The sequence below is a fragment of the Hyla sarda genome, chromosome 10 (assembly GCF_029499605.1).
Source record: "Hyla sarda isolate aHylSar1 chromosome 10, aHylSar1.hap1, whole genome shotgun sequence".
Classification (NCBI taxonomy): domain Eukaryota; kingdom Metazoa; phylum Chordata; class Amphibia; order Anura; family Hylidae; genus Hyla; species Hyla sarda.
In genome coordinates this window covers 104356241-104384240 of record NC_079198.1, presented here as the reverse complement: position 1 = coordinate 104384240, position 28000 = coordinate 104356241, and the positions used below count along the sequence as shown (strand labels likewise).

The 28000-nt window shown below is 49.9% G+C and overlaps 1 long non-coding RNA gene across 1 annotated transcript in view; it reads left to right on the top strand.

The window, feature by feature from the left end:
• Positions 1-28000, top strand: part of LOC130293502 (uncharacterized) — a 51890-nt gene that overhangs the window by 7654 nt on the left and 16236 nt on the right. The gene's annotated exons all lie outside the window — the stretch shown is intronic.

Below are 28000 nucleotides of genomic sequence, written 5' to 3'. Positions count from 1 at the left end.
TGGCATGCTGGGAGTTTAGTTTTGCAACAGCTGGAGGCAACCTGCTTGGGAAACACAGGTCTATACTAAGCCATGAAACTTCAGGTACTGAAGTAACCTTACCCAGCCCATCATCAAAGCTAATAAAAAGTAAATTTTTATGCTTACCGTAAAATCTCTGTGGTGACTTGGGGTAATGGGTGAACAGGGGTGTTGCAGGATGGTGTTGCTGGGTATAGATTTAACCCTTAATTGTCGTAACGCCAGGGTGAGGGCTTCCTCTGTATCTATATGTCCTACCGCCACCCGTCCCAAGAGCGATAGGGAGGAATAAAGGATTGTCCACAGCCGGAATTGTATTGAACTTGAAATAACTTTACTGCAGCTTTTATGCAGGATGCAATTAACAAATGTCTTTACAAGAGGACCGGAATTTAGGCTCCTCACAGGTTGGCTGGGACCTTGTAGGGAATAAGCTTTGAACCCTTGCTTTACGCTGTTCCACTGAATTTAGGGGTATGTTTTAGGTTTAGTAGTCATGTAGGATTTTAGGATGGAGTTGGATAAACTCACTGTTCAGTATGTAGCTGAAATTGGTAGGCTTCAGGCCTAATTTGCTTGTAGAATTACACAGAGCTCCGCTCGCTGTCATATCCCGGAGGAAAGAGAAAGAGAGAGCGATCATTGGATACAGCGCCCTTATATCTGAAGGGGCAGGTTCAAAGCTTATTGGTTCCCCAAACCTGTCAGTCCTAGTACAAAGGATTATGGATATAACACATGACCTAGTCACATGACCCGAAGGTCCTTAACCTCTAATACAAAACAAATATCATTGATCACGTGACCTAAGGTCCTGTACAATACTTACAATATATTATAATATATTTAAATATGTACAATTTTAAGAATACTAGGAGGTGACTAGGTGTTATCCCACCAGGAGAGACCTATGAGCATGAGTAACTCTGACTATGGGGACTTACAACCAAAGGTACAGGACCAAGTCCAGTACCGGGACACCACATTTCTTTCTCGGAGGATCCTTTGGGGGACACAGAGACCGTGGGTGCTGCTGCCACTAGGAGGCTGACACTAGGCAACAAAAAGAAAGTCGGCCCCTCCTAGCAGAATATACTCCGCCTACAGACTCTGAGCTATCAGTTTAGCCCCAAAGCAGTAGGAGAGGACCGACGGGGAAAGAAAAAACAGCAACTGTCCGAGGAAACCACAGACAAAAAAATAACCGAACCAACCCTTGGACAGGTAACCGAACCAAGGACACCAGAACAAATGGGTGGGTGCTGTGTCCCCCAATGGATCTTCTGAGAAAGAGATTTTACGGTAAGCATAAAAATCTACTTTTACTCGTTCGGCTCCATTGAGGGACAGAGAGACTGTGGGATGTACCAAAGCAGTCCCCGAGGTGGGAGAGAAACCAAAGCAACTCAGGTGGAAGGCTGGGCCACAGCCGCCTGCAACACCTTGCAACCCAAACCAGCGTCAGCGGACTCGAAAGTGTGCACCTGGTAAAATTTTGTAAAAGTGTGCAAGGACGACCAGGTGGCCGCCTTACAGACTTGCAAGGCCGAAGTCCTGTTGCGGAGAGCCCAGGAGGACCCGACGGAACGAGTGGAATGAGCTGAGTCCCGGAAAGGCGGAGTCTTCCCTTTGCAGCGGTAAGCTTCCGAGATGGCAGAACGGATCCACCGCGAAATCGTCGCCTTCGAATTAGGAAATCCATTACGACGACCCTCCGTAAGCACAAAGAAAGAGTCACACTGGCAAAAGGATGAAGTGACCGAAAGGTAAATCCGAATTGCCCGTACCATGTCAAGGCCATGAAACAACCATTCCCTGGGATTGGACAGAGCTGGACAAAAGGATGGGAGGACGATATCCTCATTTAGGTAAAAGGCGGAGACCACTTTAGGCAAAAAAGATGGGACCGGACAGAAAACAACTTTGTCCTGGTGCAAGACCAGGAAGGGGGAATGGCAGGAGAGAGCCACCAGCTCCGAAACTCTCCTAATGGAAGTAATCACAATGAGGAAGGCCACCTTCCAGGAAAGGACACGAAGAGAAACATCCCGGAGAGGTTTGAAGGGAGTACCCTGCAAAGCACTGAGAACCAGATTGAGATCCCATGGAGGAGTAGGGGATCTGTACGGCAGAGAGCCGACACCTGACCCTTAAGGGAACTGAAAGCCAAGCGTTGTTCCAGCCCAGACTGCAAAAAGGAAAGAAGGCGTGGAAGGGAGAAAACAACTGGGGAGAAGGATTGAGGCTCACACATCGAAAGTAAGACCGCCAAGTACGATGATAAATCTTCGCAGAGGAAGGCTTGCACGCCCTGATCATTGTGCAGATCACCTGGGGAGAGAACCCCCTGGCCCTTAGAACCGCGGTTTCAACCACCACGTCATAAAATGCAGCAACAGTAAATTGGGGTGGCAAAGGGGAACCTGAGAGAGCAGGTCGGGACGAACTGGGGGGACGCAGTGGTATGTCAGCCAATAGTCGAACAACGTCGACGTACCACGCACGCCTGGGCCAGTCCTGAGCCACGAGAATTGCGGGGACGCCCTCCACTTTGAGTTTCCTCAGGACCCTGGGAAGGAGAGGAGAGAAGAGATAGGGAAGGATGAAGTGTGACCAGGGGATCACTTCGGCGTCTACGGCTAGGGCAGAGGATCTCGGGACTTCGTGACGAAGCGAGGAAGTTTCTGGTTGTGGCAAGACGTGAAGAGGTCCACGTCCGGAGTGCCCCAGAGGTCGCAGATCTCCACAAACACCTCTCAATGAAGAGACCACATGCCGGGGTCAGCAGAGGAGTGACTGAGGAAGTCCACCTCCCAATTGTCCACCCCTGGAATGTGACTCGACGAGATGGAGGGAACTCTGAGTTCTGCCCAGAACAGGATCCTGGAGACCTCGGCCATCGCTGCGGGACTGCAAGTGCCGCCCTGGCGATTAACATATGCCACAGCTGTGGTTTTGTCCGACTGGACACAAACAGGTTGGTCCTGGTGAAGGTGCCCCCAATGGAGGAGGCAAAGGTAAATTGCCCGAAGTTCCAGAATGTTGATGGGGAGAAGAACTTTCTGGAAGGACCGTCTGATCCCTGAAAACTCCCCCCACCCCAAACCACTAAGACTGGCATCCGTCATGATATCCTGCCAGTTGAGGGGCAGGAAAGATTGCCCCTGTCGAAGACGAGGAGACCGAATCCACCACAGGAGGGACTGGCGAGTCCTGGGGGAAAGAATAATCCTGCGATCGAGGGACAGCAGAGACTTGTCCCACAGGGACAGAAGAGAGTTGAAGAGGTCGACAATGAAACTGGGCGAAGGTAATGGCCTCCATTGCCACCACCATCCGACCCAGGACGAATAGGATGACAAGGAAGATGAACTCCCAATGACAGAGCATAGCACTTGTCCGGCAGGAGCCGAATCCGGGCGGCCATCGTATCGAACTGGAGTCCCAAGAAGATCAGATTGGAAGAAAATCCCAGCACTCGCTATTATCTGCTTAGTGAAAGTGTGTTTATTAACACAAGGTGATATACAACATATGACGCGTTTCTGCCAGAGCCTAGCTCTGGCCGAAACGCTTCATATGTTGTATATCACCTTGTGTTAATAAACACACTTTCACTAAGCAGATAAAAGTGAGTGCCGGGATTTTAGCCAATCTACGGTTACTCTGTATCCACGAGCACAGCGAGGAAGTGCGAGTGCCGACTCTTGCCTTTGACTCCAAGAAGATCAGAGACTGGGTGGGAATCAGGTTGGACTTGTCCTGATTGATCACCCAGCCGAAACGGGACAAGATCTGAAGAGTGAGACAGAGACTCTCCTGATTCTGGTCCCTGGTTGGAGCCTTGACCAGGAGGTCATCCAGGCAGGGGATCACGGACACACCCCGGGCTCTCAGGATGGCGATCACCGCTGCCAGGACCTTGTTGAAGATTCTTGGGGCCGTGGCCAGGCCAAAAGGAAAGGCCACAAACTGAAAATTGGGATGTGAAGGTAAGCGTCTCAGATATCCACCGAGGAAAGAAACTCCCATTTATCCATTGATGCCAACACAGAACAGAGTGACCCTATATGGAAATGATGCAGGAGTAGGTGACGGTTGAGGAGCTTTAGATCCAGGATCGGGCGGACAGATCCCCCTTTCTTGGGGATGACAAACAGGTTTGAATGGAACACTGAAAAATGCTTCTATAGAGGAACTGGGACGATCACTACCTGAAGCGACACCCAAAAAGCCACCGCCAAGGAAGTAGAACGAGGAGGGCGGGATGGAAAAAAGCGTTCCATTGGAAGAGAAGCAAACTCTATCCGATAGCCGTCGAAAACAACATCTCGAACCAAGGAGTCCTGCCCCTTGGCAATCCAAACATCCCGGAACAGGGACAAATTACCTCCCACCTGAAAAGAAAAGACCCGAGACAAAAGACCGAAAGGAACGAAAGGAGGTTGACTTCCTGCGGGAATCGGTATGGCGAGACTTGTTCTGCGGTAATAAGTAGCTCTTACCTCCAGTAGCCTCAGAGATAATCGCATCCATGCATTTTCCGCAGAGTTGGGTCCCAGAGAAAGGATGCTCAGTAAGAGATTTCTTGGAAGCGACATTGGAGTCCCAGGCCTTGAGCCACATGGAATGACGAATCGCCACCATGCTACCTGTGGCAAAAGCCGTACAATGGGCAGACTGCAAGGAAGCAGAGCACAAGTAGTCTCCAGCATTGGAGAGTTGAAGAGCAAGATCCGCCAATTCCTCAGAAGGGGCCCCAGATAAAATGCCCTGGCGGAGTTGGGAAGCCCAAACAGATAGGGCTTTTGACACCCAAGCTGACGCGAAAGCGGGAAGCAAAGCTGAACTCGCCGCTTCAGAAGTGGACTTGGCCAGATTCTCGATCCTCTTGTCCACCGTATCCTTAAAGGAGGCCGTGTCCGCCAAAGGGAGAGTAGTTGATTTTGACAGGCGGGAAAACAGAGGATTCACAGCCGGTGGCGTTGTCCATTTTGCAATCAAGTCCTGGGAAAATGGAAACTGCGCCTGAACCTTCTTAGTCCCTTGGAAGCATTTGTCTGGATGCTTCCATGCCATTTCCAGTAAGGAGTCGAATTCAGCATGAGAGCTGAATACGTAAGGAGAGCGACGGGAGGGTGGAAGGAAACTTCAGGAGCTGGGTCCGAAGTTCCTGGGTCCTCTATGTGAAAGGCATCCCTGATGGCTGACACTAAGCTGTCCTCCATGGTTGGGTCCTCTGGATCAGATGTAGAACCTGATGCCTCATCTACCAGCTCCCCAGGAGAACGGGAGCAGTTGGAAGCAGCCTTAGATGAAGGCAAGGCGGACCTAGGACTTAAACTTGGAGACCTTGCATGGCGACCAGGAGAGTGGCCCCAGGAATGGGGGCGCTGCTGGGATGCCAGGGAGGAGGAGCGAGACCCATGAGGAGAGCGCCTGTCCCGAGCTTCGGAGTCAGGCGAAGAGCCAGTGGATAACACCTTAGGGCATTTGTGAGATCTCCCAAGACAAGGGTCAGGGGAGGGAGAGTGAGCCACTCTGGAGAGCGGTCGCAAGGAAGATTGCTCCAAGGAGGTCACCACAGAACGGGAAATCTGCGCCAGATCGGAAATTGACTGGGATAGGGAGGAAACCCATTCAGGGGGGCGGGGGGGGGGTGGGGGGGGGACAGAGCCCGCACACTCTGGCGGAACATCCTGGGAGTAAGGCGGGACAGGTGGGTTCAGCGGAACCACCAGGCATTTTAGTTTTGCAGCCCACACAAGCATAATAAAAGACCAGGGCCGCAGTGACCGGTCTGGAGGGGGGGTCAGGTCTGGGTTCAGGCATAACTGCAAGTAAAAGAAGTCAGCAAGAAAAAAGTAGCAGTCTCACCCGGTTTCTGTGTCCCTCAAATAGAGACAAGAAGCAGGCTGCAGCTGGAAGAGCAGTCACTCGGTCCAGGAGAAGAGAAGGAGGGGAGAGAGGTCCCAGCAGAAGGAGGTGGCCTGATGTGGCTAGACTCTCATTGGTGGAAATGAAGGAGGCACCAAGACATGACCCCTGCACCGCACAGATAGGAGGTCAGTGACACCCCCCCCCCGCCCCCGCCCCAGTGCGCGTGCTGTACTGTGATAGAATGGTGGGGGGTGATGGACCTGGACCCCGCCGAAAAAGCCAGCAGGGGAGAAGAGGGCGGAGCTACAAGGCCGCGATTAGGCCGCAGCGTGGCCTAAATTAATGACCCCCGACGCTCCGGGCGCCTTATACAGAGGCGGCCGAAAGAGAAAGTAGCTGCTGGATGTGCAGCCGACAGGAAAAAATGCAAGACTGTTCAGCACACCGTTCAGACATGTCCTTCATATGAGGATATACTGGCAAATGTCTCAATTTTAACATCAGTGTTGAGGGATAGCCAATGTCATTGTATACATCTAACACAGTAGTGCACCCATATTCCTGTATTGTATTATTCTAATTGTTACATATCCACACCGTTTATCTGGTGTAGGATTCTATTGTGGCACTTGTAGTCCGCTGCAGGCATTCTCCATTGTATGCATTTTTATGCTGGGGTTCGCCCCTAGCAACGGACTACAAGGGCAGGATCTACTCCCCCAGTATAAATGCACAACTGCATTTGGGGTTGAGCACCTCCAGCCATTTGAGACCACGTTTTTTGTTGTTTATATAGAAGACTTGACTGACTTGACAATTGACATGAAGATAACTTTGAGCTTGCTTGAACTGACTTTGTGGCTGCAGACTTTAGGCTTGAGGCCTCCAATGCTCCGGCAACACACACTGAGACGACTGCACTGGACCTCATCAGGATTAGCAGTGAGATAAGAGAGAGATTGCAGCCCCTCCCCTGGTTTTATAGGGAAGCTGTGCAAGGAGCCCATAGGTCACATGGGGGGGGGGTCACCTGGTCACTAGTACCTCCGGGGTAACAATCACATGGTAACAGCTATTAAAGAAACAGTACATTTGTATTATACAACTTATGTACATAGGGGATAACACATAAAGCGGGCCCTGGGGACATGGAGAGACTCTGCCTGACATGGCAGGAGAAGTATGGGGACACACCATCCCATACTGGGCCACCACAAACTCCCCCTCTTTAATGGAGTCGTCCTCAACGCCCAGTCCTGGAGGGCAGAGGACCGGAATGGCCACAGGGGACACAGACAGTTCCTGGGGCATTTCAAAACAACGTCCATTTCCAGGTCTGATGTAGATGAACAGAGGAACACAAGAGTCCATGTAGCATAAAATGTCCTTACACGCTTCAAACATTTGAGGGTTATTAAACTTAGTAACTGTTTTAGGAATACGACTATAGGACAAGATACATAACAATATACATTACTTTTTCCGGACTGGGCTGCCGGAGGCTTTTTACCCAATGCCTATGCTACTGGGATCCCTTGGTTGGACATACTTCTCCCCAGAACTCTATAAACATTACTAGATTTGTGTTACCTTATTACTGCACGTGTGCGGTTAGTTATCAGTAATACCTTCTGGCCAGTAAAGTATTCTGGGCACATGGACACAAAAAAATATTAGAAATTTTTACCATAGACATTTACATTTGACTTAGTGGACTGAACTATAATAAATGCTACAGCCCTGATGTAGAAATAGGTACATTATGTAGTATTAGTTAACTATGTGTGACAATTAACTTTATGTGGTCAAGTTAATCTTTGTACCTGGCTGAGATGTGGCGCCAACAGTGACAGAACGAGGGCTGGTGTGGCAACTAAAATTGGTTGCACTGGTCATGGGGTTGGCGTGATACAGAAGATTGCAGGTTGGCTGGGAGAGAACATTGGAACATCCATGGATAGATGGATCCCCTCTCCTGGCACGTACTCTCGTGTAGGTCTGACTGCTGGTGGAGAAGGTATGGGGTGCACAGGTAGATCTTCTTTGTGACATAGCTTAATTATGTTACGATGGACATCTTGCAGCTCGTACCCGAGTTTTTGTACCTCGTACACGTCAGAGTCTGGATAGGGTACACCGTCACTGTGTATGGTTCTGTCTCCTAGATAGAGTCCAGTTTATGAGTTCTCGGGAACTTCCGCAGCCAGACTTTGTCACCTAGCTGGAGGGGTTTGGCAGGGGCATGACGGTTATAATCTTGCTGTTGTCTTCGTTGAGCCTCACCCATCTTTTTGCCATCAAGCTCTTTTGCTTCTTGGATCCTTCTTTGATGGTCAGAGACCCACTCCATGGAGGCTTGTGGGGAGTTATTGAATGGGGCCTGAAGCCCAAACATCCGCCCCATCATCAGGTAGAAAGGGGTGTACCCTGTAAAACAATGGATTATATTGTTATAAATCTGCAACAATTCGTCCGACAATCGGGCCACTCTTCATGCTTGGATACCATAGCTGATCGCAATATGTGGATGAAGGCTGGATTGATGCGCTCACAGAGCTCGTTTCCTTGCGGGTGATAAGCTGTAGTCCAAGTTTCTTACAGGCGTGCAACTGGCACAGTTGGGCCTTGAAGGCCATTCCACGGTCTTTTAGGACAGATTCCGGACACCCAAGGGTTTGCACCCAATTGGAGTAGAACATCTGGGCCGCTGTCTTGGCTGTGAGGTCTTCAACGTGTACTACGACAACCCATTTGGAGTAGTGATCCACCTTGGGGAGAGCATAAGTGTACCCAGACCGGGTAGGAGACAACTAGACATGGTCTAGCGCGACCAACTGATTAGGCCTTTCACTCTGGATAGAGTGGAGGGGTGCTCTTGCTTCCTTGCGCACATTCTTGGTGACGTTGCAGACGGCACACTCATCTTCGCCTGACAGTAACCTCGGTCTTGTGGACTCCAAAGTGTCCCGACTGATCATGAAACTCAACTTTCGTCTTGTAGAGTCTTCCAGGTGTATAAGTCTTCTTGGACCTTATCGGACCTGGGTAGGCTGTCCTCAAGGGCAGTCACTACATTCTAATTCACAAACTTCTGGTAAAATGGGGGCATCTAATCGTCTTCCCACTCGTCTTTGACAGGTGGTTCTTCGCCGGGGGTCATCTGAGACAGTACATCGGCATTGACATTTGACTTGCCGCTCCTGTACTTGACGGTGAAACTGTAATTGGCCAATCTTGAGGCCTAACGCTGCTCGATGGCACCCAACTTGGCAGTATTCAGATGGGCCAAGGGGTTATTATCCGTGTAGACAGTGAATGACGTGGCAGCCAAGTAGTCCTTAAACTTATCAGTCACAGCCCATATGAGGACAAGAAGTTCCAGCTTGAAGGAGCTGTAGTTTGCATAGTTTTTTCTGCTCCTCGCAGGTTACAACTGGCATAGGCTATCACTCGCAATTGTCCTTCTTGATCTTGGTACAGGACAGCCCCAAACCTGCGAAGCTGGCGTCAATATACAGCCGGAACGGATGACTGTAGTTTGGATACACCAAGATTGGTGGTTCTGTCAGCAGATGTTTTAGAGCTCGGAACGCTGTCTCTTGCCCTTCAGCCCATTCAACCGGTAATCTTCCACTGTAGTTTTCCTTTGCCGTCGGCAGGAGAGCTATGAGGGGTTCTGCAATCTGGGCGAAGTGGGAAATCAAGCGGCGGTAGTAGCCGGCAAATCCCAGGAAGCTCCTGACATCTTTCACTGTGCTCGGGGTAGGCCAGTTCTTAACAACTTCCACTTTTTCAGGATTAGGTTGGTCTCCCTCTGCACTGACAACATGACCCAGGTAGTGTACCTGCGGCTTTGATGACACTTTGATGGCTTGATCTTCAGCCCATGCTTGATCAGGTCTTTGAAGACATCTAACAGATGACTGAGGTGCTCCTGGTAGGACGTGAAATACACGATGACATCGTCCAGGTACAATAGGACACTTTGATAGTTCAGATGGCCCAGGCACAGCTCCATCAGACGCTGGAATGTAGCAGAGGCATTACATAGCCCAAATGGCATAATACTCTTAAACTCGAACAGTCCCATGGGTGTCACAAAGGTGGTCCTCTCTCGGTCCTCCACTGCCATAGGCACTTGCCAATACCTGCTGGTTAAGTCAAAGGTGGAGAAGTAAGCAGCCGACCCAAGGGCTGTGAGTGACTCTTCGATTCTTGGCAGCATCCTTATGTGTGACATTGTTCAGCTTCCTGTAGTCAACACAAAAGCGGAAAGTTCCATCCTTTTTCTTGACCAGAACAAGGGGCGCCGCCCAGGGATTCTGACTTTCTTGAATGACGTCTGCCTCTTTCATATCAGCCAGCATCTTCTTGACAGTCCGATACATGCCTGGCACGACTGGATGGTGTCTTTCAATAGGTGGGCTGTCGATGGTGAGGATTCTGTGTTGGATCATAGACGGATGCCCAAGTCTGTGGGATGTTTACAAAAAACCTTGTGGTACCTTTTGGCAATATTTATGACTCCCTTGACTTGATCCCTTGGGGTAGTATCATCTCCTACTTGGAGTTGCGCCCACCAGGGCTCAGGAGTACTTGCACCAGATCCTTCAGCCACTTGGGCCGCACACTGTCGGGCCACCTAGCGTTCTGTTAGGATGTCCCTTGACTCTATGAGATACAGCTGGGCGACTGGGGTGTAATTAGTTAACACAGTAGCAGCATCAGACAAATTGAGTAACCGGACTGGGACTCTCCCGTTGGTAACTGTTACAAGGCTTCTTGCAGCTCAGACAAGGGGATGATCTTCCAGTTGCATAGGCTCCAGCAGAACTTGATAGTCCTTGTTCCATACTCCAGGTCGTGCATGGCACCAGATGATGGTCTCTGTGTTAGGTTGCAAGGTCACCGACCTGATGTTTTGTACTCACACTTTGCAGATTTCACATTGCTTGTTGGCAAACTTCTGCTCCGCCTGGAGAACTTTCAAGTGGTGCTGCGCAGCCTGCTGGCCTGAAGGAGACATGTAGGGGAAAGATGCATGCAAGGTATATACTACTTCAGCGAAACAGTTTTTCATAATGTTAATCCCCAATATAAACTCAGCAGACCCCTTATCTGACACGTTTGTTACAATCACTCACTGCGCTCTAAGTACATGCTCTCCCAACTGAATGGTTGGCTCCCAATATCCATGTCTGGGTAGTTACCTGCAACTACTCTGAAATCAACATCATCAGGCTTACACAATAAACTGGCATCCCAATACTTATAGAAAACATTTTTAAGTATAGTAGACACTTGTGACCCAGTATTTATCAGCGCCTCCAACTGTACACCTTCTACAACAATTTTTACATAGGGACAGGAGGTGACATAAAGTGCGAATCCTGACTTAGGTCGTTTGGGGTATGGACCTGGTGACTGTTTTCCTGAGGGCAGGCTGCGACCTAAGGGACAATCTGTTTAAATCCCAACACTGCACCTTCCAATGTCCTGACTTGGACATGGCAGTAAGTATAAAAGGGCCTTTGAGTCCCGAGGGCCTATTGGGCGGAGCATTGCGGGGGTTAAAATTGCGGGGAACAGGGACAGGTTTTCTATGTGAGGACTGTTCACGGTCAGGTGGAGCGGCCCGGGTGGCAAGCTCCTTCACCGCCCTTAGTCAACTGTTCAAGGTCATGCTTAATACTTTATAGGTTAGAGGCTGTGGTGACTGGCAAAGTAGATGATACAGGGGCGGGGACGGCAATGGTGGTGGTATGGGCCTAACTACCGCCCCTAGTGGCTCTTGGACAGGGGTACAAACTTCCTCTAACTCAGTCCCGGACTCAATCACTTGAACAGCCAGTTTCTTAAAAGCGGGGAAGGACAAATTAGGGTTTTGGACTGCCAACATTCCCAACTGGGCTTTGTCCCACTTATTATGAGCCCCATCGATAAATCTGTCCATTAACACCTTGTTACCCTGTTCGGGAATTATACCATCTAGTTTTTGGACAGTCTCTAGAGCATTCTGTAGGGCTATGGCATAAGCTCTTAAAGTCTCACCTGGCTTTTGTCGCCTTTCATACAGCCGGAGACGTACCTCTGACGGAGAGTGTGACTCAAATACCTGGTACAGGCCTTCAAAGATCTGCTCTACAGTTGCCTTCTCGGAGGCTGGCAGACTTCCTCTAGTGCTGTCCCCTGTAGTTGTCCTATGAGCAATGACATCTGTTGATTAGGAGGGAAAGAGTAAAAGACAAATAAACTCCGGATCCTATGCTTAAAATCCCTCAGGGTGAAGGCGTCTCCACTGTAGGTAGGGAGAACAGGGTTCATCATGAATACCGGTGCTGACGCTGGAACACCCAGGTTGTTGATGTGGACTGCAGGCAGGACTAGCAGGACCAATTTAACACTTTTAGGGTACAGACACTTTACACTCCACAGCAGAAAACAACAGTCTTTCCTTCACCTCCCCCTCTATTTCACAAGCGCCATGAGTAAAACACTTTTCAATGACAAAAAATCCACATTATGGCTTATTTTTTGCGCCGCCAATTCTACTTGGCTGTGACAATGGTCATTTTACCCAAAAATCCACAGGGAAACGGAAAAAAAAATCATTGTGCGACAAAATTGAAGAAAAATGCAATTTTGTAACTTTTGGGGGCTTCCGTTTCTACGCAGTGCATTTTTCGGTATAAATGGCACCTTATGTTTATTCTGTAGGCCCATACGGTTAAAATGATACCCTACTTATATAGGTTTGATTTTGTCGCACTTCTGGAAAAAATCATAACTACATGCAGAAAAATGTATATGTTTAAAAATGTCCTCTTCTGACCCCTATAACTTTTTTATTTTTCTGCATACAGGGTGGTATGAGGGCTCATTTTTTGCGCTGTGATCTGATGTTTTTATCGGTATAATTTTTGTTTTGATATGACTTTTTTATCGCTATTTATTCCCTTTTTTATGGTATAAAAAGTGACCAAAACTATACTATTTTGGACTTTGGAATTTTTTTACGTGTACGCCATAGACCGTGCGGTTTAATTAATGATATATTTTTATAGTTCGGACATTTATGCACGCGGTGATACCACATATGTTTATTTTTATTTACACAATGATTTATATTTTTATTGGGAAAAGGGGGGTGATTCCGACTTTTATTATGGAAGGGGTTAAATGATCTTCATCAACACTTTATTTTCACTTTTTTTTTGCAGTGCTATAGCTCCCATAGGGACCTATAACACTGCACACACTGATCTTATACTCTGATTACTGCCTGGCAAAAGCCGGGCATTCATCAGTGTTATCGCTGCTCGACTGCTCCTGCCTGGATCTCAGGCACGGAGCAGTTATTCAGCGATCGGACAGCGAGGAGGCAGGTAGGGATCCTCCAGCTGTCATGCAAGCTGTTCGGGACACCGCAATTTCATTGCGGCGGTCCCGGACAGCTCCACTGAGTTAACCGGCAACTTTTACTTTCACTTTAGACGTGGCGATCAACTTTGATATAGGCCCCAGCACTTTAGTTCAGGGAGGGAGCGGCGCCCAGTTGTCAATTCACCGTTTAGGGTGGATGAGCAAGTAGGCAGGGAGAGACGGTTTTAGGGTTAGTTTAGGGCTCACTCTCCCTGTCCCCCGGGTGGTCCCTAACACCCGCACTCTTTTCTGGCGCAAACTTCTATCTCATCGGCATGCAAATTTTGGACACAGTTCAGACTAAGGGGGAAGACTTGTGGCTTGTGGTATATGGCACATCTGCCCCTTGGGTATCCTGTTTTTATGATGCCAAAAAGTTGTGGCATTGGGGTGTGAGGTGCACGGTAGATGTTATAACCCAAGGGGCAGATGTTATTAACCCCTTCTTGTCATGATGCCAGGGCATGGTTTAGCCTTAACCACCCGAAGGTAATACCGCTGTTCCTGGGCTAGGCACGGGGGCAATGAAGACACCAACCTGCTGTGTGCAAAGCGTCACACACAGCAGCTCAGCCGGGGCCCCGTACGGTACATTGCAGGGGGTCCCAGCAATCGGCCCCCCTTCAACCAGACATTTATCCCCTAGGGGAATAAATTTGTTACCGCTGGACTTCTTCTTTAAGACAAACATTACCTCTTTATTCCCATAATGACGGGCCTCTCACTAGTCAGCCAACAGAGACAGCAGGCACTTCTGTCTCACTGTACCCGGAAGTCGGGTATAGCCAGGCTTCAGTGGCGCATAAAGAGACGCGCTCACCTCCCCCCGTCAGCTCTCATGTCCTAGTAATGTGAGTGAAGAATTTGAATAATTAGGATGGGAAAATAGTGGAAAATAGATGAGGCAGGGAAGTTTGGCAAGCCAGCTCACCGCCTTCAATGCGCGTTGGAGCGCAATATGAACAAAACTATTAACATACATAAGACTACACAGGAGACACCAAAAAAAGTATGTGACCCCTCATTTTACAGCTATTCCTCTGCACTATAACATAGTATATTGAGTTTAGTGTGAACCAGCTGTCAGATTATCTTTAAAAAGAAACATTACCCCTTTAGTGGAGGAGTATATTTACAGTCACACAGCTGTAATGCTTATCGGTTAGTACCTCTGTCTTTAGTTCTTTTTTTTTTTTTTTTTTGATGGGAGGGGGGTGATATATTTGCATTGATGGCTTATCCAACACCTGGCACCCCCATCCATCAGCTGTTTTCCAGAGCTGCAGGGCCCACATACACTAAATAATGCAGCAGACAGCGCCATACATTGGGTAGTGACCATGTTGGGTTACTGCAGCTCAACTGCTATTCACTTTAATAGGAGCTGAACTGCAGTAACCCGTCATGGCCACTATACAATGTACGGCACTGTCTCCTTCTGTTTCTTTTTACTGTGTATGCAGGTGCTGCAACTCTGGCAAACAGCTTATTGGTGGGGATGTCGTACGCTGAAGAGAGGCCTTCAGTCAAAAAGTCCTAAAAAAAATACCTTTAACATGTAGCTGTTGCCCCCCATGGACTATATTGTACATAGTCATAAGGATTTGTGTTGGGTATTGCTTTTACCTACATACTTCATGAGTCACACTGAAATATAGTTTATGCGAGTATGGGAGAACCGGAGCGCCAAATGTCCTTTTTAAAAGGGGTACTACAGTGAAGGACAATTTATCCCCCATTCAAAAGATGGGATAGGGGATAAGCGTCTGCAGGAGATCGTGGGGGTCCCAGTGGTCAGACCACCTGTGATCTCCAGCACAGCACTCCGGCTCTTCTCCTGCAGGGGTCGGCATGCACCCTCCATTGATCTCTATGATCTGTGATGTTTTAGCAGCACAGATCCATAGAGCAGGTTCTAGTCATAACAAGACAGCCACATAAAACAGCCTAAAATAACTAGAACAATACATATAGTATATAATGAATCCTCATAGAATATCATGACTAAGGGCACACCAGCCCGAAACGCATAGGCACTATGCTCCTTGTATGCTGTTTACTATGTTTTTGTACCTCTAATAAATCGATTTTACCTGCCTTCTTGGTGCTGGACGCCTCCTATTTTCTACTGTTTGCACGTGGAAGAGAACGCCACCCTACCGGTCTGCAGCACAGGGGCTAGGATCCGAGGATCGAGCGGTACTCTTGTTCTATTATCAATACTAATTCTTACCCACAATTTATCCTCACCGATAAATATGTTCTCCTCTCAGACAATTAAGTGGAAGAATGAAATGCATTGTGTTTTATTTATACTTCACCTCCCCGTCAGACGCCATACCGTCGATAAGTGTTCCAATAAATTAGGAGACCGTGTGATTATTGAGAGATTTCCATTGACGGCAGCTCGACCGCTGCTGGGTATAATGTGACTTTAGTCATTTATATAAAATTCGCTATGAAAGGTTCCATTCTGCTGACATGAATCAATCTGGTAAGGGCTAATATTACAGCTTTGTTTTATATGGAGCTATAATAGGAACTTATCCTGAGCCCTTTCCTGTACCTCTGTACGCCTCTGATTTCATTTGAATTTAATAGAATTATAATCCAGGCAAACTTCATTCAGATTCTGTAAATATTAAGCATTGCTCAATATGGGTCCCATTCATTTTAATAGCAGAAGTAAGCTCAGCTAGGGACTTTGTGACTAGTGTGGTTCATATCTTCAGTATTAACTACACTGAGCTGTTAGTACAGGCTTTTAGTCCAGATACTGATGATAATGATTCTTTTAGCTAATTCTGATTCATGGCCCCGTTTGCCCAATAACTTCCTTAGCTGGACAGCAGGCTTGGTGCAGGGGCAGCACTCCAGGACCACCACTGACATCACCACTGCTGCTTCCTCACTCTTCAAATAGTCTTCAAACCTGCCCCCAGTGCAGTTAACGGAGAACTTTGATACTTTTATTCAGATCCCTATACACAGGATAGGCAATAAGCGTCTAATCATCGAGGATAAAACTGCTGGTATCCCCCGCGATCTCCTGCCCAGCACCCCGATGTTCTGAAGTTTTTGTCTCTCCTTAACACACCCCTCCATGCACTGTCGATAGGAGACCATGAGGTACACGAGTATGGGAGAGCCAGAGATACAGGAGTACATCACTCATGTATCTCGAGCTCTCCCATAGACAGTGAATGGGGGGGGGGGGGGGGGTTGTGAGGGTATTCTGAACGAAAAACATTGGGGTGTCCCAGTGGTTGAACCAGTGCCCCCAACCTCCCCCATGCCCCCTCGTGGACAATCATACTCTAATTTCCTATTCTGTGGATGGGGGATAAGATTAAAAATACCAGAGTTAGGAGACTTTATTTGCAAGATTGTGCTATCTTGGGAATGGCTGAATGGATTGGGGTAAGGAAAACACCAGGCTGCACTAAACACCTCTATTAGTGGGTGTACCAGGTTAGTGGGGTTGATCTGTCAGTTTCCCTTTAATGCACAGGGAGAGGCGGGGCCCCGTTTTGGAGATCATGGAAATTATCCATGTTTAGACACGATCAGACTCTTATCCCCTCTCCTGTGGATAGGGAGTAAGTTTTAAAGTAGTGGAGTACCCCTTATTTACCCAACATGGCTGATTTGTTCCAATAACAATGTCTTACCTGTTCACAGGTTGTTTGTAGTATTGTAGAGGAGCCCTATTTACTTACTGGATAAAGCCGAGCTCCAATACCAGACACAATCCATAGACAGGATGTCACGATGCCGGCTGGCAGGAGGTGGATCCTCTGTGCCAGAGAGGGATTGGCGTGGACCGTGCTAGTGGACCGGTTCTAAGTCACTACTGGTTTTCACCAGAGCCCGCCGCAAAGCGGGATGGTCTTGCTGCGGCGGTAGTGACCAGGTCGTATCCACTAGCAACGGCTCAACCTCTCTGACTGCTGAAGATAGGCACGGTACAAGGGAGTAGACAGAAGCAAGGTCGGACGTAGCAGAAGGTCGGGGCAGGCAGCAAGGATCGTAGTCAGGGGCAACGGCAGGAGGTCTGGAACACAGGCTAGGAACAAACAAGGGAACGCTTTCACTGGCACAATGGCAACAAGATCCGGCGAGGGAGTGCAGGGGAAGTGAGGTATACATAGGGAGTGCACAGGTGAACACACTGATTAGAACCACTGCGCCAATCAGCGGTGCAGTGGCCCTTTATATCGCAGAGACCCGGCGCGCGCGCGCCCTAGGGAGCGGGGCCGCGCGTGCCGGGACAGGACCGACGGAGAGCGAGTCAGGTACGGGAGCCGGGGTGCGCATCGCGAGCGGGCGCCACCCGCATCGCGAATCGCATACCGGCTGGAGGCGGTATCGCAGCGCACCCGGTCAGTGGATCTGACCGGGGCGCTGCGGGAGCGAGAGTGTAGCGAGCGCTCCGGGGAGGAGCGGGAACCCGGAGCGCTCGGCGTAACAGTACCCCCCCCCCCCTTGGGTCTCCCCCTCTTCTTGGAGCCTGAGAACCTGAGGACCAGATTTTTATCTAGGATATTGTCCTCAGGTTCCCAGGATCTCTCTTCAGGACCACAGCCCTCCCAGTCAACCAAAAAGAAGGTTTTTCCTCTGACCTTTTTGGAGGCCAGTATCTCCTTTACAGGAAAGATGTCTGAAGAACCGGAGACAGGAGTGGGAGAGATAAGTTTAGGAGAGAAACGGTTGATGATGAGTGGTTTAAGAAGAGAAACGTGAAAGGCATTAGGAATACGAAGAGAAGGAGGGAGAAGAAGTTTATAAGAGACAGGATTAATCTGGCACAAAATTTTGAAAGGACCAAGATAGCGTGGTCCCAATTTGTAGCTGGGAACACGGAAGCGGACATATTTAGCGGAGAGCCATACCTTGTCTCCGGGAGAAAAAATGGGGGGAGCTCTTCTTTTCTTATCAGCAAACTTCTTCATGCGTGATGAAGCCTGTAAGAGAGAATTTTGGGTCTCTTTCCATATGGTGGAAAGATCACGAGATATTTCATCCACAGCGGGTACACCAGAGGGCAAGGGAGTAGGGAGGGGGGGAAGAGGGTGACGGCCGTACACCACGAAAAATGGGGATTTGGAAGAAGATTCAGAAACTCTGAAGTTATACGAGAATTCGGCCCATGGTAGAAGATCTGCCCAGTCATCCTGGCGGGAGGAAACAAAATGCCGTAAATAATCACCCAGGACCTGGTTAATTCTTTCTACTTGCCCATTGGATTGAGGATGATAAGCAGAAGAAAAGTTTAATTTAATCTTGAGTTGTTTACAGAGAGCCCTCCAGAATTTAGACACGAATTGGACGCCTCTATCCGAGACGATCTGCGTGGGCAACCCGTGAAGACGAAAAATGTGTACAAAAAATTGTTTTGCCAACTGAGGCGCAGAAGGAAGACCAGGAAGAGGGATGAAATGTGCCATTTTGGAGAATCGATCAACGACCACCCAAACAACAGTGTTGCCACGGGATGAGGGTAAGTCTGTAATAAAGTCCATACCAATCAGAGACCAAGGCTGTTCGGGAACAGGCAGAGGATGAAGAAGACCAGCGGGCTTCTGGCGAGGAGTCTTATCCCGGGTACAGACAGTGCAGGCTCGCACAAAATCCACAACATCCGTCTCCAGAGTCGGCCACCAATAGAAACGAGAGATGAGTTGCACGGATTTCTTGATGCCCGCATGACCTGCGAGATGGGAGGAGTGACCCCATTTGAGGATTCCGAGGCGTTGGCGTGGGGAGACGAAGGTCTTCCCTGGAGGAGTTTGCCTGATGGAGGCTGGAGAAGTGGAGATCAGGCAGTCAGGAGGAATGATGTGTTGCGGAGAGAGCTCTACTTCCGAGGCATCCGAGGAACGAGAAAGAGCATCGGCCCTAATGTTCTTATCGGCAGGCCGAAAGTGAATTTCAAAATTAAATCGGGCAAAGAACAGAGACCACCTGGCCTGGCGAGGATTCAGCCGTTGGGCAGACTGGAGATAGGAGAGGTTCTTGTGATCGGTGTAAATAATAACTGGAAATCTTGATCCCTCCAGCAGATGCCTCCATTCCTCAAGTGCTAATTTAATGGCTAGTAGCTCTCGATCCCCGATGGAGTAGTTCCTCTCCGCCGGAGAGAAGGTCTTAGAAAAAAAACCACAAGTAACAGCATGCCCGGAAGAATTTTTTTGTAGAAGGACCGCTCCAGCTCCTACTGAGGAGGCATCAACCTCCAATAGGAAGGGTTTAGATGGGTCAGGTCTGGAGAGCACAGGAGCTGAAGAAAAGGCAGACTTGAGCTGTTTAAAGGCGTCTTCCGCTTGAGGAGGCCATGACTTAGGATTGGCATTCTTTTTGGTTAAAGCCACGATAGGAGCCACAATGGTGGAAAAATGTGGAATAAATTGTCTGTAATAATTGGCGAACCCCAAAAAACGTTGGATAGCACGGAGTCCGGAGGGGCGTGGCCAATCTAAGACGGCAGAGAGTTTGTCTGGATCCATTTGTAGTCCCTGGCCAGAGACCAAGTATCCTAGGAAAGGAAGAGATTGACATTCAAACAGACATTTCTCCATTTTGGCATAAAGTTGATTGTCACGAAGTCTCTGAAGAACCATGCGGACATGCTGGCGGTGTTCTTCTAGGTTGGCAGAAAAAATCAGGATATCGTCCAGATACACAACAACACAGGAATATAAGAGATCACGAAAAATTTCATTAACAAAGTCTTGGAAGACGGCAGGGGCGTTGCACAGGCCAAAGGGCATGACCAGTGTTACGCCGAGCGCTCCGGGTCCCCGCTCCTCCCCGGAGCGCTCGCTACACTTCCCTCACTGCAGCGCCCCGGTCGGTTCCACGGACCCGGGGCGCTGCGTTACCACCTCCGGCCGGGATGCGATTCGCGATGCGGGTAGCGCCCGCTCGCGATGCGCACCCCGGCTCCCGTACCTGACTCGCTCCCCGTCAGTTCTGTCCCGGCGCGCGCGGCCCCGCTCCCTAGGGCGCGCGCGCGCCGGGTCTTTGCGATTTAAAGGGCCACTGCACCGCTGATTGGTGCAGTGGTTCCAATTAGTGTTTACACCTGTGCACTTCCCTATATCACCTCACTTCCCCTTCACTCCCTCGCCGGATCTTGTTGCCCTAGTGCCAGTGAAAGCGTTCCTTGTGTGTTCCTTGCCTGTGATTCCAGACCTTCTGCCGTTGCCCCTGACTACGATCCTTGCTGCCTGCCCCGACCTTCTGCTACGTCCGACCTTGCTTCTGTCTACTCCCTTGTACCGCGCCTATCTTCAGCAGCCAGAGAGGTTGAGCCGTTGCTAGGGGATACGACCTGGTCACTACCGCCGCAGCAAGACCATCCCGCTTTGCGGCGGGCTCTGGTGAAAACCAGTAGTGACTTAGAACCGATCCTCTAGCACGGTCCACGCCAATCCCTCTCTGGCACAGAGGATCCACCACCTGCCAGCCGGCATCGTGACAGTAGATCCGGCCATGGATCCCGCTGAAGTTCCTCTGCCAGTTGTCGCTGACCTCACCACGGTGGTCGCCCAGCAGTCACAACAGATTGCGCAACAAGGCCAACAGCTGTCTCAACTGACTGTTATGCTACAACAGTTACTACCACAGCTCCAGCAATCATCTCCTCCGCCAGCTCCTGTACCTCCTCCACAGCGAGTGGCCGCTTCTGGAATACGACTATCCTTGCCGGATAAATTTGATGGGGACTCTAAGTTTTGCCGTGGCTTTCTTTCCCAATGTTCATTACACTTGGAGATGATGTCGGACCAGTTCCCCACTGAAAGGTCTAAGGTGGCTTTCGTAGTCAGCCTGCTGTCTGGAAAAGCCCTGGCTTGGGCCACACCGCTCTGGGACCGCAATGACCCCGTCACTGCCTCTGTACACTCCTTCTTCTCGGAAATTCGAAGTGTCTTTGAGGAACCTGCCCGAGCCTCTTCTGCTGAGACTGCCCTGTTGAACCTGGTCCAGGGTAATTCTTCCGTTGGCGAGTATGCCGTACAGTTCCGTACCCTTGCTTCAGAATTATCCTGGAATAATGAGGCACTCTGCGCGACCTTTAAAAAAGGCCTATCCAGCAACATTAAAGATGTTCTGGCCGCACGAGAAATCCCTGCTAACCTACATGAACTCATCCATCTTGCCACTCGCATTGACATGCGTTTTTCCGAACGGCGTCAGGAGCTCCGCCAGGATATGGACTCTGTTCGCACGAGGCGTTTCTTCTCCCCGGCTCCTCTCTCCTCTGGTCCCCTGCAACCTGTTCCTGTGCCTCCCGCCGTGGAGGCTATGCAGGTCGACCGGTCTCGCCTGACACCCCAAGAGAGGACACGACGCCGCATGGAGAATCTCTGCCTGTACTGTGCTAGTACCGAACACTTCCTGAAGGATTGTCCTATCCGTCCTCCCCGCCTGGAAAGACGTCCGCTGACTCCGCACAATGGTGAGACAGTCCTTGATGTCTACTCTGCTTCTCCACGTCTTACTGTGCCTGTGCGGTTGTCTGCCTCTGCCTTCTCCTTCTCTGCTGTGGCCTTCTTGGACTCTGGATCTGCAGGAAATTTTATCCTGGCCTCTCTCGTCAACAGGTTCAACATCCCGGTGACCAGTCTCGCCAGACCCCTCTACATCAATTGTGTAAACAATGAAAGATTGGACTGTACTATACGTTTCCGCACGGAGCCCCTTCTAATGTGCATCGGATCTCATCACGAGAGGATTGAACTGTTGGTCCTCCCCAATTGCACTTCTGAAATCCTTCTTGGACTTCCCTGGCTTCAACTCCATTCCCCAATCCTGGATTGGTCCACTGGGGAGATCAAGAGTTGGGGGCCCTCTTGTTCCAAGGACTGCTTAAAACCGGTTCCCAGTAAACCTTGCCGTGTCCCTGTGCTTCCTCATGTAACCGGTCTCCCTAAGGCCTATATGGACTTTGCGGACGTTTTTTGCAAAAAACAAGCTGAGACTCTACCTCCTCACAGGCCTTATGATTGTCCCATTGACCTCCTCCCGGGCACTACTCCACCCCGGGGCAGAATCTATCCTCTGTCCGTCCCAGAGACTCTTGCCATGTCTGAATACGTCCAAGAAAATTTAAAAAAGGGCTTTATCCGTAAATCCTCCTCTCCTGCCGGAGCCGGATTTTTCTTTGTGTCCAAAAAAGATGGCTCTCTACGTCCTTGCATTGACTACCGGGGTCTTAATAAAATCACGGTTAAGAACCGCTACCCCCTACCCCTTATCTCTGAACTCTTTGATCGTCTCCAAGGTGCCCATATTTTTACCAAACTGGACTTAAGAGGTGCTTATAATCTCATCCGCATCAGAGAGGGGGATGAATGGAAAACGGCATTTAACACCAGAGATGGACACTTTGAGTATCTGGTCATGCCCTTTGGTCTATGCAACGCCCCTGCCGTCTTCCAAGACTTTGTTAATGAAATTTTTCGTGATCTCCTATACTCCTGTGTTGTTGTATATCTGGACGATATCCTGATTTTTTCTGCCAATCTTGAAGAACACCGCCAGCATGTCCGTATGGTTCTTCAGAGACTTCGTGATAATCAACTCTATGCCAAAATAGAGAAATGTCTGTTTGAATGCCAATCTCTTCCTTTTCTAGGATACTTGGTCTCTGGCCAGGGACTACAAATGGACCCAGATAAACTCTCTGCCGTCTTAGATTGGCCACGCCCCTCCGGACTCCGTGCCATCCAACGTTTTTTGGGGTTCGCCAATTATTACAGGCAATTTATTCCACATTTTTCTACTATTGTGGCTCCTATTGTGGCTTTAACAAAAAAAAATGCCGATCCCAAGTCTTGGCCTCCTCAAGCGGAAGACGCCTTTAAACGACTCAAGTCTGCCTTTTCTTCGGCTCCCGTGCTCTCCAGACCTGACCCATCTAAACCCTTCCTATTGGAGGTTGATGCCTCCTCAGTGGGAGCTGGAGCTGTCCTTCTACAAAAAAACTCTTCCGGGCATGCTGTTACTTGTGGTTTCTTTTCCAGGACCTTCTCTCCGGCGGAGAGGAACTACTCCATCGGGGATCGAGAGCTTCTAGCCATTAAATTAGCACTTGAGGAATGGAGGCATCTGCTGGAGGGATCAAGATTTCCAGTTATTATTTACACCGATCACAAGAACCTCTCCTACCTCCAGTCTGCCCAACGGCTGAATCCTCGTCAGGCCAGGTGGTCTCTGTTCTTTGCCCGATTTAATTTTGAAATTCACTTTCGGCCTGCTGATAAGAACATTAGGGCCGATGCTCTCTCTCGTTCCTCAGATGCCTCTGAAATTGAACTCTCTCCTCAACACATCATTCCTCCTGACTGCCTGATTTCCACTTCTCCAGCCTCCATCAGGCAAACTCCTCCAGGAAAGACCTTTGTTTCTCCACGCCAACGCCTTGGGATCCTCAAATGGGGTCACTCCTCCCATCTCGCAGGTCATGCGGGCATTAAGAAATCTGTGCAACTCATCTCTCGCTTTTATTGGTGGCCGACTCTTGAGACTGATGTGGTGGACTTTGTGCGAGCCTGCACTATCTGTGCCCGGGATAAGACTCCTCGCCAGAAGCCCGCTGGTTTTCTTCATCCTCTTCCTGTCCCCGAACAACCTTGGTCTCTGATTGGTATGGATTTTATTACTGACTTACCCCCATCCCATGGCAACACTGTTATTTGGGTGGTCGTTGATCGATTCTCCAAAATGGCACATTTCATCCCTCTTCCTGGTCTTCCTTCAGCGCCTCAGTTGGCTAAACAATTTTTTGTACACATTTTTCGTCTTCACGGGTTGCCTACACAGATCGTCTCGGATAGAGGCGTCCAATTTGTGTCTAAATTCTGGAGGGCTCTCTGTAAACAACTCAAGATTAAATTAAATTTTTCTTCTGCATACCATCCTCAATCCAATGGACAAGTAGAGAGAATTAACCAGATCTTGGGTGACTATTTACGACATTTTGTTTCCTCCCGCCAGGATGACTGGGCAGATCTTCTACCTTGGGCCGAATTCTCGTATAATTTCAGAATCTCTGAATCTTCCTCCAAATCTCCGTTTTTCGTGGTGTACGGCCGTCACCCTCTTCCCCCCCTCCCTACCCCCTTGCCCTCTGGTCTGCCCGCTGTGGATGAAATTTCTCGTGATCTTTCCACCATATGGAAAGAGACCCAAAATTCTCTCTTACAGGCTTCTTCTCGCATGAAGAGATTCGCAGATAAGAAAAGAAGAGCTCCTCCCATTTTTTCCCCTGGAGACAAGGTATGGCTCTCCGCTAAATATGTCCGTTTCCGTGTCCCGAGCTATAAGTTGGGACCACGCTATCTTGGTCCTTTTAAAGTTTTGTGTCAAATTAATCCTGTCTCTTACAAACTTCTTCTTCCTCCTTCTCTTCGTATCCCTAATGCCTTTCACGTCTCTCTTCTTAAACCTCTCATCCTCAACCGTTTTTCTCCTAAATCTGTTCCTCCCACTCCTGTTTCCGGCTCCTCGGACATCTTCTCTGTCAAAGAGATCTTGGCCTCCAAAAAGGTCAGGGGAAGAACTTTTTTTTTAGTGGATTGGGAGGGTTGTGGTCCAGAAGAGAGGTCCTGGGAACCTGAGGACAATATCCTGGACAAAAGTCTGATCCTCAGGTTCTCAGGCACCAAGAAGAGGGGGAGACCCAAGGGGGGGGGTACTGTTACGCCGAGCGCTCCGGGTCCCCGCTCCTCCCCGGAGCGCTCGCTACACTTCCCTCACTGCAGCGCCCCGGTCGGTTCCACGGACCCGGGGCGCTGCGTTACCACCTCCGGCCGGGATGCGATTCGCGATGCGGGTAGCGCCCGCTCGCGATGCGCACCCCGGCTCCCGTACCTGACTCGCTCCCCGTCAGTTCTGTCCCGGCGCGCGCGGCCCCGCTCCCTAGGGCGCGCGCGCGCCGGGTCTTTGCGATTTAAAGGGCCACTGCACCGCTGATTGGTGCAGTGGTTCCAATTAGTGTTTACACCTGTGCACTTCCCTATATCACCTCACTTCCCCTTCACTCCCTCGCCGGATCTTGTTGCCCTAGTGCCAGTGAAAGCGTTCCTTGTGTGTTCCTTGCCTGTGATTCCAGACCTTCTGCCGTTGCCCCTGACTACGATCCTTGCTGCCTGCCCCGACCTTCTGCTACGTCCGACCTTGCTTCTGTCTACTCCCTTGTACCGCGCCTATCTTCAGCAGCCAGAGAGGTTGAGCCGTTGCTAGGGGATACGACCTGGTCACTACCGCCGCAGCAAGACCATCCCGCTTTGCGGCGGGCTCTGGTGAAAACCAGTAGTGACTTAGAACCGATCCTCTAGCACGGTCCACGCCAATCCCTCTCTGGCACAGAGGATCCACCACCTGCCAGCCGGCATCGTGACAACCAGATACTCAAAGTGTCCATCTCTAGTGTTAAATGCCGTTTTCCATTCATCCCCCTCTCTGATGCGGATGAGATTATAAGCACCTCTTAAGTCCAGTTTGGTAAAGATGTGGGCACCTTGGAGGCGATCAAAGAGTTCAGAGATGAGAGGTAGAGGGTAGCGGTTCTTTACCGTGATTTTATTAAGACCGCGGTAGTCAATGCAAGGACGTAGGGAGCCTTCTTTTTTGGACACAAAGAAAAATCCGGCTCCGGCAGGAGAGGAGGATTTGCGGATAAAGCCCTTTTTTAAATTTTCCTGGATGTACTCAGACATAGCAAGAGTCTCTGGGGCAGAGAGAGGATAAATTCTGCCCCGGGGTGGAGTAGTGCCCGGGAGGAGGTCAATAGGACAGTCATAAGGCCTGTGAGGAGGTAGAGTCTCAGCTTGTTTTTTGCAAAAAACATCCGCAAAGTCCATATAGGCCTTAGGGAGACCGGTTACAGGGGGAACCACAGGGTCACGGCAAGGAGTACTGGTAACCGGTTTAAGGCAGTCCTTGAAACAAGAGGGACCCCAACTCTTGATCTCCCCTGTGGACCAATCCAGGGTTGGGGAATGGTGTTGAAGCCAGGGTAGTCCAAGGAGAATTTCGGAAGTGCAATTGGAGAGGACCAAAAACTCAATTTTTTCGTGGTGAGGTCCGATGCACATTAGGAGGGGTTCCGTGCGGTAACGCACGGCACAGTCCAATCTTTCATTGTTAACGCAATTGATGTAGAGAGGTCTGGCGAGACTGGTCACTGGGATGTTGAACCTGTTGATGAGAGAGGCCAAAATAAAGTTTCCTGCAGATCCGGAGTCCAAGAAGGCCTTAGTGGAGAAGGAGAAGGTAGAGGCAGATATCCGCACAGGCACAGTAAGACGTGGAGAAGCAGAGTTGACATCAAGGACTGTTTCACCTTTGTGCGGAGTCAGCGTACGTCTTTCCAGGCGGGGAGGACGGATAGGACAATCCTTCAGGAAGTGTTCGGTACCGGCACAGTACAGGCAGAGATTCTCCATGCGGCGTCGTTTCCTCTCTTGAGGTGTCAGGCGAGACCGGTCAACTTGCATAGCCTCCACGGCGGAAGGCACAGGAACGGATTGCAGAGGACCAGAGGAGAGAGGAGCCGGGGAGAAAAAACGCCACGTGCGAACAAAGTCCATATCCTGGCGGAGCTCCTGACGCCTTTCGGAAAAACGCATGTCAATGCGAGTGGCTAGATGAATGAGTTCATGTAGGTTAGCAGGAATTTCTCGTGCGGCCAGAACATCTTTAATGTTGCTGGATAGGCCTTTTTTAAAGGTCGCGCAGAGGGCCTCATTATTCCAGGAAAGTTCTGAAGCAAGAGTACGGAATTGCACGGCGTACTCGCCAACGGAAGAATTACCCTGGACCAGGTTCAGCAGGGCAGTCTCAGCAGAAGAGGCTCGGGCAGGTTCCTCAAAGACACTTCGAATTTCCGAGAAGAAGGAGTGTACAGAGGCAGTGACGGGGTCATTGCGGTCCCAGAGCGGTGTGGCCCATGACAGAGCTTTTCCAGACAGAAGGCTGACTACGAAAGCCACCTTAGACCTTTCAGTAGGAAACTGGTCCGACATCATCTCCAAGTGCAGGGAACATTGTGAAAGGAAGCCACGGCAAAACTTAGAGTCCCCATCAAATTTATCCGGCAAGGATAGTCGTAGGCCTGAGGCGGCCACTCGCTGCGGAGGAGGTGCAGGAGCTGGCGGAGGAGATGATTGCTGAAGCTGTGGTAGTAGCTGCTGTAGCATCACGGTCAGTTGAGACAGCTGGTGGCCTTGTTGCGCTATCTGTTGTGACTGCTGGGCGACCACCGTGGTGAGGTCGGCGACAACTGGCAGAGGAACTTCAGCGGGATCCATGGCCGGATCTACTGTCACGATGCCGGCTGGCAGGAGGTGGATCCTCTGTGCCAGAGAGGGATTGGCGTGGACCGTGCTAGTGGACCAGTTCTAAGTCACTACTGGTTTTCACCAGAGCCCACCGCAAAGCGGGATGGTCTTGCTGCAGCGGTAGTGACCAGGTCGTATCCACTAGCAACGGCTCAACCTCTCTGACTGCTTAAGATAGGCGCGGTACAAGGGAGTAGACAGAAGCAAGGTCGGACGTAGCAGAAGGTCGGGGCAGGCAGCAAGGATCGTAGTCAGGGGCAACGGCAGGAGGTCTGGAACACAGGCTAGGAACAAACAAGGGAACGCTTTCACTGGCACAATGGCAACAA